Source organism: Phodopus roborovskii, unplaced genomic scaffold, assembly GCF_943737965.1.
Source record: "Phodopus roborovskii unplaced genomic scaffold, PHOROB, whole genome shotgun sequence".
Lineage (NCBI taxonomy): Eukaryota > Metazoa > Chordata > Mammalia > Rodentia > Cricetidae > Phodopus > Phodopus roborovskii.
This window is the reverse complement of record NW_026126413.1, coordinates 19554220-19565010: the sequence shown is the minus strand read 5'-3', so window position 1 is coordinate 19565010 and position 10791 is coordinate 19554220.

The following is a 10791-nucleotide window of genomic DNA, read 5'->3' as shown; positions in this document are numbered from 1 at the left end:
AGAAGGCAAAAGAGGCTAACAAGTTAGCTATCGAAACCAAGGAAACGAAAACGCACTGCTAGCACAGAGGGGTGTGGAGGACACAGAGGTGATGGATGCAAGCCAGGCCGGGCTGTTGAGAAAGGATGGGAGGCGGCGGCAGTCGGAACAGGGCAGTGGGTGGGAAAGGCCTTCCCACTTCCAGGTGAGAGCATTGCAACAGACCCTGTCTGCATTCAGATGGAATCTCTGTCCCCACCGCCTTGGCAAGGGAGAGCCTCTGGATGGCTTTGAGGGAATTTTCCACACAGATGTTAATCTGTGTGTTTTGTGTGTTCCACTGTTGACTGGAAACAAGTTTCCCCCTCTGCTTCGGCATAAACAAAACTCCAAAGAATTCTATACAGAAAAGATCTGGGGGCTTCAGTGTGCTCCTTCCCAAAGATTTGGGAAGATCAGAAACTTAGAGTGTGTGTGGTGCCTATAACAGGTCCTGACACATTAAAACAGGATTTCTCAAACTTGACCGTACTGACATTTAGGTCAAACACTTCTTAGCCATCGAGACCTACCCTGAGCAATGTGAGCTATGTGAGACAACCTGGCTTGACAATCTATCTACTAGACACAAGGTACCCCTGCTTTATGGCTGAGACAACCAAACACATGGGTAGCAATTATCAAATGTTCCCTGGTGGGCAAAAATGTCCAAAGGTTAAAGTATTCATCCAGATCACCATCTAGCTCTCTGTCACCAGACCAAGCAGCTTGCCTCGGAGTAAGCGCTTGGCAGACACGCACTTATCTTAGTGGGTAGTTGTTCAAAAGAGTAAATGAGTTTTTCCAGAAATTTATTTAAATGCCCTAATGGGGAGAAATTTTTTGTCTACTTTCAAATTCAAATCCATACAAAATTAATAATTTTTTAAAATTAACAGACCAAGCTGGGCCATGCCGCTATGGGGGGGGGAGGTAAAGGTAGGCGGGGGGGGGGGAGGTAAAGGTGGGAGGGTGGGACTGAACATGGTGGAGGAGGAGCTTAACACTGACACAGTCCGTCTTTTCTAGTCTTTAAGGCTATAGCAATATTTACCAGAATGCCTATCACCTAGATGCTATTTTTGAGGTAATATATTTCACCAAATGTTTAAATTATTTTGTCTTTACAATCCATTATAAACTTCAACTAAAAGCAAATTAGTCCAGAAAGGAAAGAATAGACCCTGTGAAAAATGATTTCAAATGTTCAAAGTGATTAATTAGCAGAAAAGCACATTGTGATGATATGTATACACTTATTTATACATGTGGCCTACACATACACTAGCAAAACTATGTGCTCATTATACTTTGTCACATTTGCTCATAGTATTCATATTTCTCCTCAGTAATATTCTTATCAACTTCCCTCCCATTTTTTGTCATTTATTCAGTAGATTAGGCATGCACACTGCCTTGGAAATAAAACAGCAAAGCAGAAAGCCAAGAAAAAAAAATAGCTTTATCCTACCTTTTGAGGTATAAAATTGTATATACACTTAGTCAAACTGAAGCAGCAAAGGCATAGTCAAGAAGCTTCTGTGTCTCCTAAAACAGACATGTATGCTTCAGGCTACGAGCAAGAAGATCCCAAAGAGGTACCAGTAAGATGAACTGGAACTCAGAGCATGGGGGTCAGACACTATTGCCCAGGTAGAGGTGCGGTAAGTGGTTCGGGGCCACAGGTGGTCGTAGAGTTCCTTTTGGTCTAGTGTGCTGTTGGAGCAGTAGAAATCCCTCTGAGTACCTTCACTAGGTGAAAGAGTACTGCAGAAGGGCTGCAGACAACGAAGAAGCAATACATACAGAAATAACGTATTGTCACTTTCTGGACCTGCAACCACTTGATGGGCCCTGGATGTGTTAGGGGACAGTTAGGTAGACAAAAAGCCTGGAAAACTAAAAAGTGCCTCACTAAAGGGAGTGGCCAGCTGGCTAAGTGGGTCAGAGTATGGTGTTAGTAAAATGTGTTTACAATTATTTTATTACTTTATTTTATATGTATGGTGCTTTGTCTGCATTTATGTCTATGTACCAGAGTATATGCCCAGTGTTCATGAAGGCCAGACAAGGGTGTTTTACCCACTGGAACTGAAGTTACACATAGTTGTAAGCCACTATGTGGGTCCTGGGAATTGAACCTGGGTCCTCTGTAGGAGCAGTCAGAACTCTTAATTACTGAGCAATCTCCCCAGCCCTGCATGTTACCAATAAAAGGCTGCCTCTGCCATTACCTTAGTCCTGCATATACTGCTTAAACTTGTAACATCACAGGAAAGATGCCCACTGTGATAGACATCTACGATCCTCAACAAATACAAATTAAGCTACAGAAAAATAATATTATGTTCTTATATCAGACAAAATGGACTTTAAGTAAAAGTTGCCATGAGGCACAAAAAAAAAAAAAAAAAAAAAAAGATAAAGGGGTCAAGTTCATAAAAAGAAAATATATAAGAAGGGACTGAGTGGAGCACATTCCTTATTTAGCACATATGAGGTCCTGGGTTCCATGTTCAGTACCAGACATGAGAGAAAGGGAGGGAGAGAGAATAAATATACATGCAAATAACCTCCCAACATCTAAATACACAAAGAAAATATCAAAACATTCAAAGGGAGAGATAGATTGCAATATGAAAGTAGCTGGGAATTCCAGTCAACAATTTCCAATAGTACACCAATCACCAGACAGAAAATTAAAGAAGAAACAAAGGACTTGTAACCAACAGCACAACACACATTGTTCTCAGGCAAACCATACGCGCCAGGATAGCCCATATGACGAGTCACGGTACAAGTGTAAGAAATTTAAGAAGACCGAAACCATATCAAGTCTCTTTTCCAACCATAATGTTATAAAACTAGAAATCAACAACAGAAGGAAAACCAGAAGATTCACAAATATGTAGAGAGAAAACAGCCTATTCCTGGCCAACGCACAGGTCCAAAGGAAATAAAAATGGATTGAAAAGTACCTTGAGACAAGCTAAGACAGAAATACAACAAAGTAGTAGGACACACCAATTCCTTTGTTTTCCTTTAAAAATTTTTATTTTTCACTTTACATACCAACTCCAGTTCTCCCTCCCCTCCTTCTCTGGCCCCCCTCCCCCCTCCCACCCCAATGGCTCCACAGAGGGGGTAAGGCATTCCTTGGGAAGACAACAAAGTCTGGCATACCAAGATGAGGAAGATCCAAGCCCCTCCCCCCTGTATCAAGGCTGAGCAAGGTATCCTGCCATAGGGAATGGGCTCGGAAAAGCCAGTTCATGCACCTGGGATAGGTCCTGGTCCCACTGCCAGCCCCTCCCCGAACAGATCATGCCACATAGGTGTCACACATTCAGAAGGCCTAGTTTGGTCCCATGCAGGTTCCCCAGCTGTCTATTCATGAGCTCCCAATAGTTCTGGTCAGCTGTCTCTGTGGTTTTCCCCATCATGCTCCTGACCCCCCTTGTTCATATGACCCCTCCTCCCTCTCTTCAACTGAACTCCACCTGATTTTTGACTAAGAAGCCAAAATTGTACAATGGAAAAAAAGAAAGGAAGGAAGGAAGGAAGAAAGAAAGAAAGAAAGAAAGCATCTTCAACAAATGGTGATGGCATAACTGGATATCAACATGTAGAATGCAAACAGATCCATCCCCATGCACAAAACTCAAGTCCAAGTGAATCAAAGACCTCAACATAAATCCAGTTATACTGAGCCTGATAGAAGAGAAAATGGAAAGTAGTCTTGATTACATGGGCACAGAAGATCACTTCCTAAATATAACACCAGTAGCACAGACTCTGACAGCAACAATCAATAAATAGGACTACTGAAACTGAGAAGCTTCTGTAAAGCAAAGGATATGTCCAATAAGACAAAACGGCAGCCAATAGAATGGGAAAAGATCTTTACCAATCCACATCTGACAGAGGGCTGATCTCCAAAATACATAAAGAACTCAAGAAACAAGACACCAAAGTACCAAATAACCCAATTAAAAATGGGGTACAGATGTAAATAGAATTCTCAACAGAAGAAACTCAAAGATATTTAAGGAATTGTTCAACATCCTTAGCTATCAGGGAAATGCAAAACAAAATGACTATAAGATATTACCTTACACCTGTCAGAATGGCTAAGATCAAAAACACTGATGACAGCTTATGCTGGAGAGGATGTGGCTCCATTGCTGGTAAGTACAAACTTGTACAGACATTTTGGAAATCACAATGGTGGTGTGTCAGAAAATTTGGAATCAATCTTCCTCAAGATCCAGCAATACCACTCTTGGGTATATACTCAAAGGATGCTCAATCAACCACAAGGACATTTGCTCAACTATGTTCATAGCATAGTTCAACTATTATTTGTAATAGCCAGAACCTGGAAACAACCTAAATGCCCATCATCCAAAGAATGGATAAAGAAAAAGTGGTACATATGAACAATGGAGTATTACTCAGTGATTAAAACTGAATAAATAAATAAATAAATAAATAAATAAATAAATAAAAATGACCTCATGGTGAAATTTGCAGGCAAATGGAGGGAACTAGAAAACTAGAACTTCCTGAGCGAGGTAACCCAGACCCAGAAAGACAGACATGGTGTGCACTCTGTCATAAGTGGATATTAGATATAAAGCAAAGAATAACCAGGGACAAAGCAATTCTCAGAGGAGAGTTATGCCCTGGATGTGAAATGCCCCCAACAGGCTCATGAGTTTGATCAGTTGGTCCCTAACAGTTATGCTGCTTTCCAGGCTGTGGAATCCTTGTGGTATGTATGGGGTCTAGTTGGAAGAAACAAGTCACTGGGAGATACTATCTTTGCTTTGTGACTACCTACATAATGGCTGATCAGGGGATCCACGACCCTGCTACCTACCACCAACTCCTGATGGAGTGTCAACAGGACTGTCAACGACTGTCATTGTGAACCAAAACCAACCACCCCCTTAAATTGTGTTTGGTCACAGCCATGAGAAAAGCACCATTGTTAACAGATGCCTGCATTTGAAATGAAGAATGACTTCCAATAAAATGTAACCAATAATTAAAGAAGAAGAAGAGATCATGAGTCTGAGGGAATGGAGGAAGACATGGAAAGAACTGAGGAGAAAGAGGAAGAGGTAGAAATGATGGAAATACAGTACTCATATGTGAAATTATCAACACAAATTAAATTTGAAAAAAAACTAACTTTCTACGTCAAGGGACTAATAAGAAACAGAAGGAAACGATGGAGAACCTTAGAAACCAGTGGAGTGTCTACACTTGAACAACAAAATACATGAGAAGTAGAAAAATGAAAACTATGTTTTATGAAAAGTTTTTTAAAAACCCCTTTAGCTACAGAAAGAAAAATTCAAATAAATGAAATCAGATGGGGAAGGAGGCATTACAACAGACCCCAAATAAACATAAAGGAGTAGGGTCAAAGAAACTTGTGCATTCTACATTTCTTATGTCAGTGGTCCCTGGACAGGAATGAAATCCAGAACCCTAAGACAGAGATTTGGATACAGTTAGTGTTTGGGGACATTCCAATGATTGACTAAGGTTGGAAACCTCTCTTCTTAACACTATCGACATTATTCTCAGACAGGACACCGCCCACCACATCTGAAACAGGCATAAAAAATACATGATGGGATTCAGGTAATAAAAGTCACATACCCGGATGTGGAAGGCATCGGAACTGGGCAGACTAGGAGGGGTCACTGATTCTGGGCAAGATTAATCTGATGATGAGTCAAAGGGATTTGTCTGAGAAATGAGATCTGAGGGCAGCCCCTGAGTCAGCACCCACATCTACGGGGTGCTTACATCAAGGGCAAAATGTGAGGGCCTCAAGCATTTGTGAAAGAAAACTCAGTTCTTAGTGCATTACAGAAAACTAAGTGCTGCCGTCCAGGCAAACAAACAAAAACACCAGAGTCAAAAACCAAAGAAGAAATTAAACATCTAACTTTTGGGTTTTTTTGTTTTGTTTTAATGAAATACCATTTAGTCACGGAAGATTATTTGCTACAAAGTGACAGAGCAATCAACTAAATAACTTAACCCCTGAGGAAACACGATCTCTCACAGAACAAGACATCCAAACACGGGGCAGTTCTTGTGAGCAGGAAAAGGCCTGGTTTGTCGCTTTTAGTGGAAACGACGGTGGTAGCCATTCCCACATACCTTCCGTGAGAATAGTAAGATGGCTCTCTCTTCCCCCACCCCCTTCCTCTGTCCTTTCTTTAACAAGGTCTCCCTATGTAGCTGACTCTGAGCCCATACTCCTCCTGCCTCACGCAAGCTCCCTACTGCTGGGATTGTATTTCTTTTTAGGGGTTTAAGACCCTTCTGCATGTTCTCCAAGAAGACTCTCAAATGACTCTTTGCATAAAAGACTCACAGGGTTAGCATCTAGCATAGGTGTAGTGAGCGATGTATGCATGGAATCCTAGCATTTGGGAGGCTGATACACAAGGATACAAGTTCCAGGCTTAGGGAGACTATTTCAACACACATGTGCACATACCCACATGCACACATACCCACATGCACACATACACACATGCACACATACACACATGCGCACATACATACATGCACACATACACATACACACATGCACACATACACACATGCGCACATACATACATGCACACATACACACACATGCGCACACACCCACATGCACATATGCGCACACACACACATACACACATGCACACACACACATACACACATGCACACATACCCATATGCACACATACACACATGCACACATACCCACATGCGCACATACCCACATGCACACATACACACATGCACACACACACTCACATGCACACATACACATGTGCACACATACACATGCGTGCGTGCACGCGCGCGCGCACACACACCCACACCCTCACCGCCTCAGGGAAGACCTAAGGTCCTGAAATAGGAAATAGGGAAGAGTGGTCAGCCCGCTGGGATGGAGGAGAATCAGTGCAGAACATAACTGTAGCTTGGAGGATTGCCCTGGCAGGGAACGTTCAGATGTGAACCAAGTCGCCAAAGCCAGAGCCCACCCAAGCGTTTACTACCCTTCTTGCCTGGAGTATGTTCCCGACAAAAGGATTTTGATTTTGGTTTAAACAAAGCATGAAAAATAAGTTAGTCAGTAAAACATGCAAACTGTGTAGTAGTACCATATAAGACTTTCCAGTGAGTTTTATGTATCTTCTGTTTATAATCATCTGTGCCACCGTCTCTTTGGAACAGATGCTACACTATAAATCTATAAACACAAGGCGGGATAACACTTGTAATTGTCATTATACGAGTGCCATGAGCTGAGGTTGTTCCACATGGAATCCTGCCTACAGTATGAATATGATGCGTGTTTCCCAGCCCCAACAGCAATGACACAGAATACCCATTAATGTAGAACGAACAGCTTGGCCCTGCCTTTCAAAAATAAGGCTGCAGTTTGCATACCAATCGGCTCAAAACAATTATGTTTTCCATTCCTCATTCTATTCTTTCGCCCCAGCTTCATTGCCCCCGTCTTCCTTATTTGAAGAATTTACTAAGAACTTGGTCTCTAAGAGAGATAACATATATGCATGGCCCACCAGACTAATTCAGATCACATTTCTGCCTGCCTCAAGATCTATGGCCAGTCACAACTTGAGTCTGAGAAATGAGGCAGACACTGGCTTCAATGTTCACTTAACCTTAGCGTGCAAATGTGACTGCTTGTTAAGTAGGAAGAGGACCTAGACACCAGGACATTCACAAAAGATTCCACGAGGAAGTGGAATTTCTGCTAACACCTTAGCACTGCACTAAACAGTGTGCCGACCACTGTTTCTGGGCAGGCACTCGCGATAACAGAAGGCCCTCCCATCTGACTAGGGAGACAGAGGACTTCATCTCTGGTCCCAACCTAGTTTTCTATCACCGAGGAGAGATGAGGCAAGATAGGACCTGCTCAAACCACCAACAGGTGCAAGCGCAGGGCTGGGCACTGCAGAGTGACAAGATGCAGACGGAGTCCCTTTTCTACAAGTACATCAATGTGCAAAGATTTTCTAGAAATGGGATGAGTGAAGTTTGGGAACTTAAACATATGGTAAAACCTGTGCCCCTCGGGACCAATCGGACTGGTTTATCAGAAGACATGATAATTACTAATTACTGCAAAGGCAATTGAAATCTTATTCACCATCTAATGCTAGTGTGGCATCCTGAATTAACCAGGTGCTCGGTAAATGACTACTAGATGACCTTTAAACCCTGTAGCCTCAGGAAACATAAGGCAAGGTAAGAAGGCATTCCCATGCCAGTTGTTTTCAGATGAACGCAAAACGTTCTCCCATTCATTTTCCCTTCGAACAGAGCAATCTCTGAACACCCATTTCCATGTTTTTTTTTTTTTTTAAATGTTCTGTGCCAAACACAGCCTTCTTTTTAAAATGCTGTTCCCAAAACATAAGCACCCTTCAGTTTGCCAGGGAAAGACATCTTCTTAGTGTCTATGATGCAAAGAAGGGTCATGCAGACTTCATATAGATCTTGAAAAGCTTTGTGGGTGTGTCACTCCTAACACGCCTGACTCAGAAGGAAGGCGTGCTAGAGGAAAGGATATGTGACCTGAGCCATAAGAGTAAGAATTCAATAGGCAAAAAACTGTTCACAACTGCGAGAGATGGGGGAAGAAGACGCTGCAAGCAGACAGAACCCTCAGTGGTGGAGAAACCACTTACTCAACCAACATGTTTACGCATCTGCTACATGCCAAGCAACTATGATAGTGCTAATAATACAACAGAAACCCAAACAAAATCCTGACCACATAATATTATAGAAAAGCCTTAGTATGTCTGTAGCTATTAATGCCCTGGTAATGCACAAGGCTAAGGAGTGGAGACAGAGAGAAAGACAGGAAAAGTACGCTCCAGAGGTACTTACTTGACTGTGGAGGAAGCAAAGGCAGCCGGGCTCAAGAAGTTCATTACCCTCAGTTCTGTTGACAATGAGGAGTCATTACAGGTTTTTCAAGTTGGGAAACTGTCCATCAGCGGGAGATTTGGAGAGATTAACTGGGCGGTAGGATCCAGGGCTGGGAAACTGAGGGTGTGGTTTAAAAGTGGAACAAAACAATTCTGGAGGGTGGGAAAGACGCAGTGCAGAGGCCCTCCCTCTGCAATGCATCCCTGGGCTAGCCAGTCGGGGATAGTGTCCTTGTAATAGAAATTCTCTTCTAAGACAGCCCATACTGCACAGGATTGCATGTTCTTGTTTATGAATTCGTATCTGCCCCATTCATCAAGAGGAAAGAGCCTACGCCTTGGGATCTCTGTACACCCGGTGACTACACTGATACCTAGAATGCAGCAGAAAATATCTGTGGTATGGGTGAACAAAAAGTGTTATATATTAAATTATGATCCATCCCTTAAAAATAATAGGTTAGATCCTAGTCCCCCATACTGAAGAATATGACCTCATTGGAACAGAGGTCTTTATAGACATAACCAACTTAATATGAAGTTACAGGCCTGTGAGATGGTGTAGCAATTAAAGACAGTTGCTACCCAGCCTAATGATCTGAGTTCAAGCCCCAGGACCTACATGAGGGATGAAGAAAAGCAATTTCTCTGAGTCGTCCTCTGTGCTGTGGTGTACACACACACACACCCTGCCCCAATAAGTTCATAAATAATAAAGTCATTAGGACAGGTCCTAATCTAATATGACTGCTATCTTTTTAGAAGGGGGAAATCCAGGCAGGGATAAACACACAGGGTAAATGAAATATGAACACAAAAATGGCCACCTCTAAACCAATGCAAAGAGCTGAACTAGATCCCCCCTTTGTAGCCTTTGGGGGAACACACCCTATACCCCCTTGATCTTTGAATTCTAATCTTCAGAACTATGAGCTAATACATTTTTGTTGTTTAAACCACCCAGCAGGTGGAACTTGGATATAACAGCCCTACCAAATGAATGTACCAAGCCGATATGTTCATTATGGCAAGAGGTAATAATTAACATGGGAGCAGTGCAAATCTCTTGAGAAATACCATAGGAGGGGACCTGGCAAAAGACGGCACTCCAGGGAACACCCATGTTTAAGAAAGAGGGAGAGAAGCCAGACAAGTACATGAGAGCAATCAATGGAAACACACACACTCACACACACATACACACTCACACATACACACACACTCTTACACATACACACTCACACACATACACTCACACACACATACACATACATACACACACTCACACACCTCACACACACATACACTCACACACACATACACTCACACTCTTACACATACACACTCACAATCATATACTCACACACACATACACATACATACACACACACTCACACACATACACTCACACACACATACACATACATACACACACACCTCACACACACATACACACTCACACATACACACACACTCTTACACATACACACTCACACACATACACTCACACACACATACACATACATACACACACACCTCACACACACACATACACTCACACACTCACATACACACACGCTCACACACACACGCTCACACACCTCACACACACACATACACTCACACACTCACATACACATACATACACACACACTCTCACACACACACATACACTCACACACTCACATACACACACGCTCACACACACACCTCACACACACATACCCACTCACACATACACACACTCTCACACACACCTCACACACACATACACACTCAC